This window comes from Drosophila yakuba, unplaced genomic scaffold (genome assembly GCF_016746365.2).
Source record: "Drosophila yakuba strain Tai18E2 unplaced genomic scaffold, Prin_Dyak_Tai18E2_2.1 Segkk8_quiver_pilon_scaf, whole genome shotgun sequence".
Classification (NCBI taxonomy): Eukaryota; Metazoa; Arthropoda; class Insecta; order Diptera; family Drosophilidae; genus Drosophila; species Drosophila yakuba.
In genome coordinates, this window is record NW_025048828.1 from 432794 (window position 1) to 442128 (window position 9335).

The window sequence follows — 9335 nt, forward strand, 5'->3', positions numbered from 1 at the left end:
GGTTTGACTAAAATCTGCTAATTCCAGCAATTCCTTGACATAAAGAATATAAATATAACTATTTCCACTAATAACAAAGTTTAGGGTGGCCATCTAATACTGGGAAGTGGAGGTATTCGTAGGGTTATTTGGAACTTGACTATTTGATTGTTTAATCAAGTTTTATCCACCAAACTAAGATTCCTTCGAGAATTTAATTCACTTTGAGCCCCACGTGGGCGCCAATAAGTATGTAACGAACACAACTGTTTATCTACGCCCGAGAGTCTTCTCTGTCTAACTTACTTGCAGGCTATGTTCAGGGCTGGGGTGGGTTTTTTCGACTCTGGAATCGCAGTCGTCACATTACCAATATGTAGACAGAGGCATTGAGTGCCATTTACCTGGAACTCCACTAGTTATCGCTTTAGATAATAAATCGAAATCTTGAATTCTTGAAAATGGTTTAAAACCGCCCTAACATATGTTTTGTGCTTTTAATTCCTTTTTTATTTCTTCTGCAGTAAGGGGGCGTAAATCATTAGAGTAAATAACACCTTTTGTGGTATTAAGCGTTGAGTGTTCCGAAACTTCAATTTCGAGCTCTTCTATGATTTTAAATCCTAGTAGTTTAAATGCTTGGAAGCCATTTTTGGTTTTAGCCAAAAGATTCCCGTCACCTGTCTTTTTAGCAAATATAACTTCTCCATTACAGGTAAAGTCAATTTGTTTTTTTATCAAAAACGGTGAAACATTTTCCATAGATTCATTGTCTTTACGTTTCATAATTAGAAACCTTGGTTCGGACCCATTTTGTTGATAGCGTAACTGTATGGGAACTGTTTTTTTTATTTCTTTGTTTTAATTTTTGGTTCGTAACTTTTTGGTTAACTGTGATTAGAGATAACGCGCGAATAAACACTTGCGGAGACACGTCTGGTCAGTACGAAAGTCAACCTCGAACTGAGAGGCTTGAAAATTATCTAAGACGTATAACGAAGCGTGTCCGACCATATTTAGTATATACAAGTTAAGTGCCGACGACCGGGAGGAATGCCTCCAGATCGGCACTTGGTTAAACATTACCTATATATAGGTTCCATAGAAAAGGACAACGATGAAGCATTTACTGTCTTTAGGGAACGCCAATATGTAGAGCAATAAGGTTCCATTGGTCACAATGGTAGGCCGAGAGAATTCGATGGCTTCGATCAAATTTTTATATGGCAAGTTGTCCACTTCCCTCAGTATGGTTTTAGCCAACTGGCAAGCTCTGACGACTTCGGAAACCTGGTTAGATAGGATGATGGACTTGTGTAGCACCGTCGTAGTGGTGTACAAATCGCTGTCCACCGCATTCACCTTCGCGATGACGTTGTTTAACTGCTCGATGGACTCGTGTGTTGCATCAAAGAGACGTGCGTTTATCCTTAACTGTTGGTCGCTGTTCCTCGCTGCCATCCCTTGCGTAGCTAAAACAGCGTTCCAGTCAGCAGCATCTGGAGATCCAGCTATCCATTTCCACGCCGACCCCAGCCAGTCCAATGAGCGAGATCTGCGCCGCGCTCGTCCCGAAAGCCTGTTGATTCCTTCTATGGCTGTGTTGAGGTAGTAGTCGATCAAAGCTTCGGCTCTCTTATCCGCCAAGGTAGCCGTTTCTCGTCCGATTTCCTCAGCCAGTCTGTTCATTTTTGTAAGATCGACGAGGTGCGCTAGTTTGAAAACGCCGTTGATCCTCCATACCTCGCCGTGTTGCAAGGGGATCACCGGCCCCTCGTACTTATCGAGCTTACAAATCGAGCTTACAAAAAGACAATTCGTTAATATTTGATCGTTTAAATCGTTCTTAGACTACATATTGTGTAAGATCGTGTCGAGTGTGTGGATGGGGGTACGGTACATTTTATGTGTTTATTTGTATTTATTTTTTATGTTTTGTAATTTTTTATATTTTTTTTCTTTTTGTTTATTTTTTCTTTATTAGTGGAAACCATGTCTCAATTCCTAAAATCAGATTCGTGGAAGGTTTTTCCTGATCTGGTTCTAACTGTTACCTTGTTGTCTTCCTGTACCTTTTCGCATCTGAACCTCGGTTTTTTTTGTTTTTATTTGCTTATTTGCAACAAAAACCTCCTCCCCCGACCCATAAGACTTGGGCTCGCTCCTAGTCTTATTCCGAGCCGTGTTAGTTCTAATTTGCTTATGCTCGATTAAGCCCCTTATGTCCTCTAAAGTCTGTCGCCGGAAATCTGTCAGACCCTGATAATTTACCCTTGACGAGCGGTCGAAAAAAAACATCTGCTGGTTTCCGATTCGTTACAGAGTGGACAGAAGTGTTATATCGGTCCACCGCTATCGGTACCAGTTCGACGGGTTTGAAGGTAGGGAGCTCATCCTTAAGACAACGATAGATTTCTAGGAACGTAGAATGGAATCTCTCGACTTGTCCATTTACTTCACTCTTCTGAGTTGGAGCATAATAAAGATTTATGTCCAGAGACCGAAGATAAGTGAGCACTGTCGGGCACAGTATCCCTCGCTCGTTATCTGAAACCAAGACTTTAGGGGCATGTAGAGCTTCCACCAAGGTTTCCCGCAAATGCACGGATGCTTTTGACTGCAGATGGAAAAGTTTAGCAAACTTGCTGAATTTATCAATGCAACTAAGGTATAACTTTTTTTCAAGCACGAAAATGTCGATGTGAAGTATTTCACACGGGTAGTTAGGAATAGGCGTGGGTTGTATGTTTGGCTTATTAGGGTGTCTCTCGTATTTGTAGAGTTTGCAACACTGACATGAGGAAGTTTGCAGACGGATCGCACTGGACATCCGCGGGAAATAATATCTTTCTAAAAGTTGGAGGCGAATCTCCGTAGGGCCCTGTGTGCCCTACGGTGTTCTTTTTCGATTATTTCACAAATTTCCTCTGCGTCAGCCACGTCCGCCACCAGACGCTGCGTTATCTGAATTTTGTATGGAAGAAAACTCGCTAAGCAGATGGATTGGAAAAGTTGCAAATACTCTTCTGGGATTTTGACGCCGTTGATTATTACGGGTCGCAGATACGATTGTAACGAGTTGGTTAAATCGGCAAGTGATCCGTTTTTAAGAGGAATCAGATGGGGAGTATAACCTGGGTGCGGGTGTTCGCATAAGTACTCTGACCTGGTCGTGTCGAAAATGAGTTGATTCCTGAAAACGTTGATTGGAGATTCGACGTGGGGAATCAATTGTGAGCTGTCATGTGAAGCGCTATGGGTAGTAGCCAAAGACTGCGTATCATCATCTGGGTCGGCATTTAAATCGGTACTTAACTGGTTGAGCTAAGGCGGAATGCGTGAAAGCGCGTCAGCCACCACGTTGGATTTCCCAGGTTTGTAGATGAGTTCGCAGTTATATTCCTCTATACAGCTTTCCAACGTTTCAGTTTCGCATTGAAATTCCTGTTGCCCAGGGCAAACGTGAGAGGTTGATGGTCAGTATATACTTTAATAATACCAGCACCATATAAGTAAGCCCGAAGGTTGTCTAACGCCCAAACTATCGCGAGCATTTCTTTTTCGATAGTAGCTTAATTTTCCTCTGTTTTATTTAGTGAACGGGAAATATACGCTATCGGCCTATCTCTACCATGGTCGTCCTGTGAAAGGACAGCTCCGATGGCATAATTAGAAGCGTCCGTTGTTAGATGAAATGGCTTAGTAAAACATGGAAATGCCAGTATCTCAGAAGATGAAAGGATTGACTTTAAATCGTTAAAGGACTGTAGAGCCGTCTCGTCCAACGTAATTGGGACTTTGCTTGATTGTGAGGATTTTATATTCGCATACAGTCCACGCGTCAGGTTCGTGAAGGCTTCGCTATCTTGGCATAGTCCTGAATGAACTTCCTGTAGTATGACGTCATGCCAAGGAATCTTTTTAATTCCTTAACAGAAGTCGGGGGTGGCATTTCGCTGATCGCTCTGACCTTTTTTGGATCTGCCTTAATGCCATCGGCCGTAACGATATACCCCAAAAATTCTACTTGTGTAGCTAAAAAATGCGACTTCTCAAGGTTTAATTGGAGGTTTGCCTTTGATAGGCTTGCTAATACCAATCGGAGATTTTTCCAGTGCGTTTCGTAATCCGCACTGAAGACGATGATATCGTCAATATAAACATAGCAAACTTTGCCGAAATGCTCGCGCAAAACATCGTCGATCATTCTTTGGAAGATTGCAGGTGCATTCTTCAAACCGAATGGTAGACGGAGGAACTCGTACTTTCCATTTAAAGTGGAGAAAGCTGTTTTGAGAATGTCGCTATTCTTCATGTGGATTTGGTGGAATCCAAAAGTCAAATCTATGGTGGTGAAGTATTTGGCGTTACCAAGGCTGGCTAGTGTAGCATTTATATCTGGGATGGGGTAAGTGTCGGATATGGTGTCGGTATTTAACTGCTTGAAATCGACTACCATGCGATATTGTTTTTCCCCGTTTGGTTTAGGTTTCTTCGGGACTATACAGATAGGGGAATTGTAAGGGCTATTAGAAGGTCGGATTATACCGTCCTGCAGCAGTTCGTCGATTTGACGTTCGACTTCACCGCGCATGTTGACTGGGTACGGGTAACTTTTGGTATAGATCGGGTCTTGTGTACTCGTGCGGATTTCAGCCTTGACGGTCGTCTTCACGGACATTCCAGGTAAGGGGGGCTCGAAAATGTGGGAAAACTCTTCAAGATGGGAATTCAAAATCTCCGAGTAACGGGTTGACGTTTAATGAAGCTCTCGCCAAAAGGGGGATTTTAATTCCCGGGGTTATTATCAAACAATTGTTTCTATCTACTATCTTAATCTGAAAAAAAAAAAAAAAAAAAAAAAAAAAAAAATAATCGAGGTAAAAAAATAGGAGTTATTATCAAACAATTGTTCTTCCTATCTACTATGGCTTTTAAGTCTTTGAGAGTATCATCAACAATGATACCATCAAAAGAACGTAAATTTGGAAGAACGAAAAAGGTAATGTCAGAGTCGTTTCCTAGCGGCTCGAAGAATTTACCAACTAGGCGATGTTTTATCGTAGTGTTACCCGCAGCGGACTGTACAGAGAAGGGTTTGTGGACCGTGGTACAACCGGCTGCAAGCTTGCGGCTAATAAAGTTTTTGTTCGCCCCCGTGTCAATCAAAAACTTCAGCCTTTCCCCCCCTTTCGTCGCGTACTCTAAGTACGGTACACTGGAGAGGCGTTGGTCATAAAATTTGCCCCCCCCCTCGGTTTCAAGATCATGTGGAGCATCCGTATCTCCTTCCGCTACCTCCTGCTGAGGATAATCATTGGCTTCCTCGACGGCTTGAGACGCGTCACCATAGTAACCCTCATGTGAAGAGGCTTGGTCGTCTTCACTAGTCGCAGGAGTTAGCGGAGGTGGTGCCAATTCCATGTGGTACAATTTTGGTGCCTTTCGGAATGGGTTGCCGCCTTCGGGCGTTCTTTTAATACCGGATTCCCCTTCCTGGCTACCACTGTACCTTGATTGGTAAGATTGACCCGACCGATTAGATTCCATTTTTATGGCCTGTCTAGGACCCTGAGTTCTGTAAGAATTTTGCGAAAATCTGCCCGAACCAGGAGAAAAAGGGGGTCGGAGTGGTGCCCTAGCCTGATGTTGGAATGGGCCTGCGAATCTTGGGGCTCCTGACGGTTGATAATTCTGAGGTGTGGAGGTCCTCGACATTATGTTCTGCAACCCCATACAAAAAGAGTACGCCTCTGGTAGATTCTTGGGGCCACGGACAAGTAAGTGTTTAGAACAGTCTCCCCCCACTCCTCGGATAAAAACATCCAAAACCTTGTCTCTGTAGGTCTCTATCAGCGCGTTGACTACCTCGCGAGGGTGATTTCCGGCTTTCAGGCTATTCAAGATCAATGAGAGATGACCATTAACGTCCATATAGAATCTGTCTAGTGGTCTAGAACCTTGGGACATTATACCCAGCTCATGCTCAAGCGTACGTATGTCTCGTTTGTCCGCATAGTGCAACGCCAAGACACGTTTTATCTCTTCCCAGTCATCGTCTTGAACGCCAAAAGCCGCCAAGGCCATATCGGCGTGTCCCCTTATTTTCTGCCTGATATGCAAAACGATGGCCCTATACAAGGGTCTGGTCTTTATTAAGTCATAGTCGGTCAATAACGATTGTGCCCTATTAATCCAAGACAAATAAGCTTCCTGCCGTCCCTCGAACGCTTGTAGTTCTTTGACGCAGTCAGGGAGAACCGATATCTCCTTTAACTCATATTCGGTGCGTGCGCGCACCAGGGGTTGAGGTTGATCGACTACAGGGTTAGCATTCGCGCGCTCCTGTTCTAGAATGGCAACCCTATCATTTTTTTTTTTGATGTCCTCCTTTATGCTCGCTACTACATTAGTCAAAGCATTAAGCGACTCACTAAGCATGCGTAAGGTGTCCTCCATTTCAAAATGCTGTCCCAGTCGAAAAAATACAGGAAGTATTTAAGGTAGTAGAATTTTTGTTACTATAATGGGTGGATGTGACAACGGAGACAATGGTTTCAACTTGATTTATTTTTTTCTATCTTTCTTTGAAAATCGAGTTTCTTTACTTTTATTTTTACCTTAAGTAGACACTTGATGTGTGGCTATTAAACAAAATGAAATATTTCTCTCACCCTTGTATATCCTTTACTGGTTAACTTCGTTACAGGTTGCACCCTTACAGTATGAGAATTCTGTTGGGATAAGGAAAAAAAAACTTAGTGTGTTGTACAGGAAAATTTGTATAATTATCTTATTTTTCAATTGCGGTTCTGTTTATATAACATTCGTAGTGTATTAATTGGGTGTATTTTATTTTAATAATTTTTTCTTGCGTGCGTGCTGTCATATTGGGTGCATTCCACACCACTTAACGTATCCAACAAGCTGCCACACACCACCTTATCGCCCTGGGCGCTCGTATTACTTGGTTTGCCACTCGCAGATAAACTGCCGCAGTGGTTCTTTATGTTATTAGTTTATCACACACAATCTTTTGCACTCGCGAATTGGCAATTTAGGAAAAAGAATTTTGGTAAGCCGTACCGCCGCTGTGGGTTGATCGTGTTTCAGTTTATTTATAGGACATCGTACAACTTTGCGCTCGGCATGGACGACGTGGCGTCCTCCGGTGGCGGGTCGTTGTTTTATTGTTTTATTCACAGCTCACGCAGCATTTATTTCTCCTGAGATATTTTAGGTTTTTTTTTTTAGATTTTTTATTTTTTTTTTTTTTTTTTTTTTTGCACACCGCATTTTTACATTTTTTTTACTTTTTTCGCACACCGCATTTTCATTTTTACAAACTTCTCACAATATTTTTCACTTATTTCGACCTTAGCCGTTTAGCCGGACATTGCCGGTCCCTGTTCGGGCGACAGTTAAGTGCCGACGACCGGGAGGAATGCCTCCAGATCGGCACTTGGTTAAACATTACCTAATTATAGGTTCCATTGAAAAGAACAACGATCAAGCATTTACTGTCTTTTGGTTTATATGTTTGAGATTTAACAATGAGTTCGATTGCAAGGTGGTCCGCTCCAGTTCGGTTCTTCTCCAAGAGTGTCGCTTGGCTCTCCCGCTAAGAACGTCGAGCCCTCCGTCAGCCAGTATAAGTGCTGACCAAGCGCAGCGTGACTCTCGCTGTCACGTTCGGGTGTTGCAATCTTCAGTGCGCCGGCCCAGCAACTCCACACAATGTTGCTGATATTCAGCTGACACCGTGGAATACCAGAACTATGCTGACGCTGGCGCGGGGGCAGCGGCGGCGGTGAGGCAGGAAACGCCCCACTTGCAGATCGTTGACCAGCTTGGCCGTAACACCAGTTGTACGGTGTGAGGGGCCAAGGGGAGCGTTTAGCTGGTGTTAACTTACATACACTGGTAGGCACAATTATTTTGACAAAACGTTCTTTCGTGTTCCTCGGTACTCTTTTATCAGCAGCGTTCAAAGAGTGCGCAAAAGTTCATAAATAGCATATTAATAATAGCATATAAAAAAAGTAGCAAGAATTTTAGTTCAAGCACAAGATCAAAGAGTACTGAGAAACACGAAAGAACATTTTGTCAAAATAATTGTGCCTACCAGTGTATATATCAGTCCTACTAGTTAATGTGCTAAATTTTGCTAAAATAAGAAAATTTCAATTGTAAGTATGCACTCATACACACTTTCTAGCTTATGTTTTTCACTCACTTAATTTTTAGAGCTGTACGCTCTTGCACAAAAAAAAGTGGCTCATAGTGCAAAACCAATGTATGGCCGTTACGCAACTTGTGCAGATCAGTTGCGTGAGTATCTAAGCTCTTCCCTTTCGCCCTCTACCTTTTTATACCCGTTACTTGTAGAGTAAATGGGTATACTAGATTCGTTGAAAAGTATGTAACAGGCAGAAGGAATCGTTTCCGAACATATAAAGTATAAATATTCTTTAAACACCGCCTGTCCGTCCGGTGTTTAAAAAGCTTGGGACTGAAATCTCCATCTTGAACGTTTCTCTTTTAGACAGTAAGTGTTTTCGAAACCTATTCAGGAATCCTGATACTTCGGACCAATGTTTCTTGTTTAGTCTCTCCCTATTCTCGTATATTATCACGCGGGCTTGGTTGAAACACTATACCAAGACATTTGCGTGTTTGTTCACAGTTGCCTTTTGAACTGGCCTTTTCTGAGCCAACGATTTATACGACTTGTCAAACTGGTGTTTTATTTCGTTTAATACTTTGTACAACTCGTTCCATTCCACTCTAAAATTTTTATAGACTTTGCAGTCTATTCAAATATTTGTTTTTTCTGCTGTAAATACTTAGGGGGTGGTGGTTTAATAATTTGTTGATCTCTTACTCTCTTACGGAGTGCGTACTGCCTTCTGGGCCCTTCTTCTGTAGTCTTAATGTGAAAAAATCTAGCTCCCATTGCATTTTCTGGGCAACTGTCCACGCGGGAGATGGTGTATTTGTATACAATATGCCCACAAACCGCCAAAAACTGTCAGTGCTGAAGTCTCTCCTTCGCACTTCCATTAGGTGAGTAACGGGTATCAGATAGTCGGGGATCTCGACTATAGCGTTCCCCCCTTTTTTTATTTTTTTTATTTTTTACACCTCTGTGTTTACTCATCGCGCTACGCACTCATGTATTATAAGTAAGAACGACTTTTATGTTTAAAATAATAGAAGTAGTTATGGTTAATTTATGCTACACATTTTTTTTTTAAATCTTTATTTTATTTATTTTTTGTACACATATACATAAATATTTTTACAAAAATATATTATATTTTTACCATATTCGTTTAGACCTTATCTATGTCGTT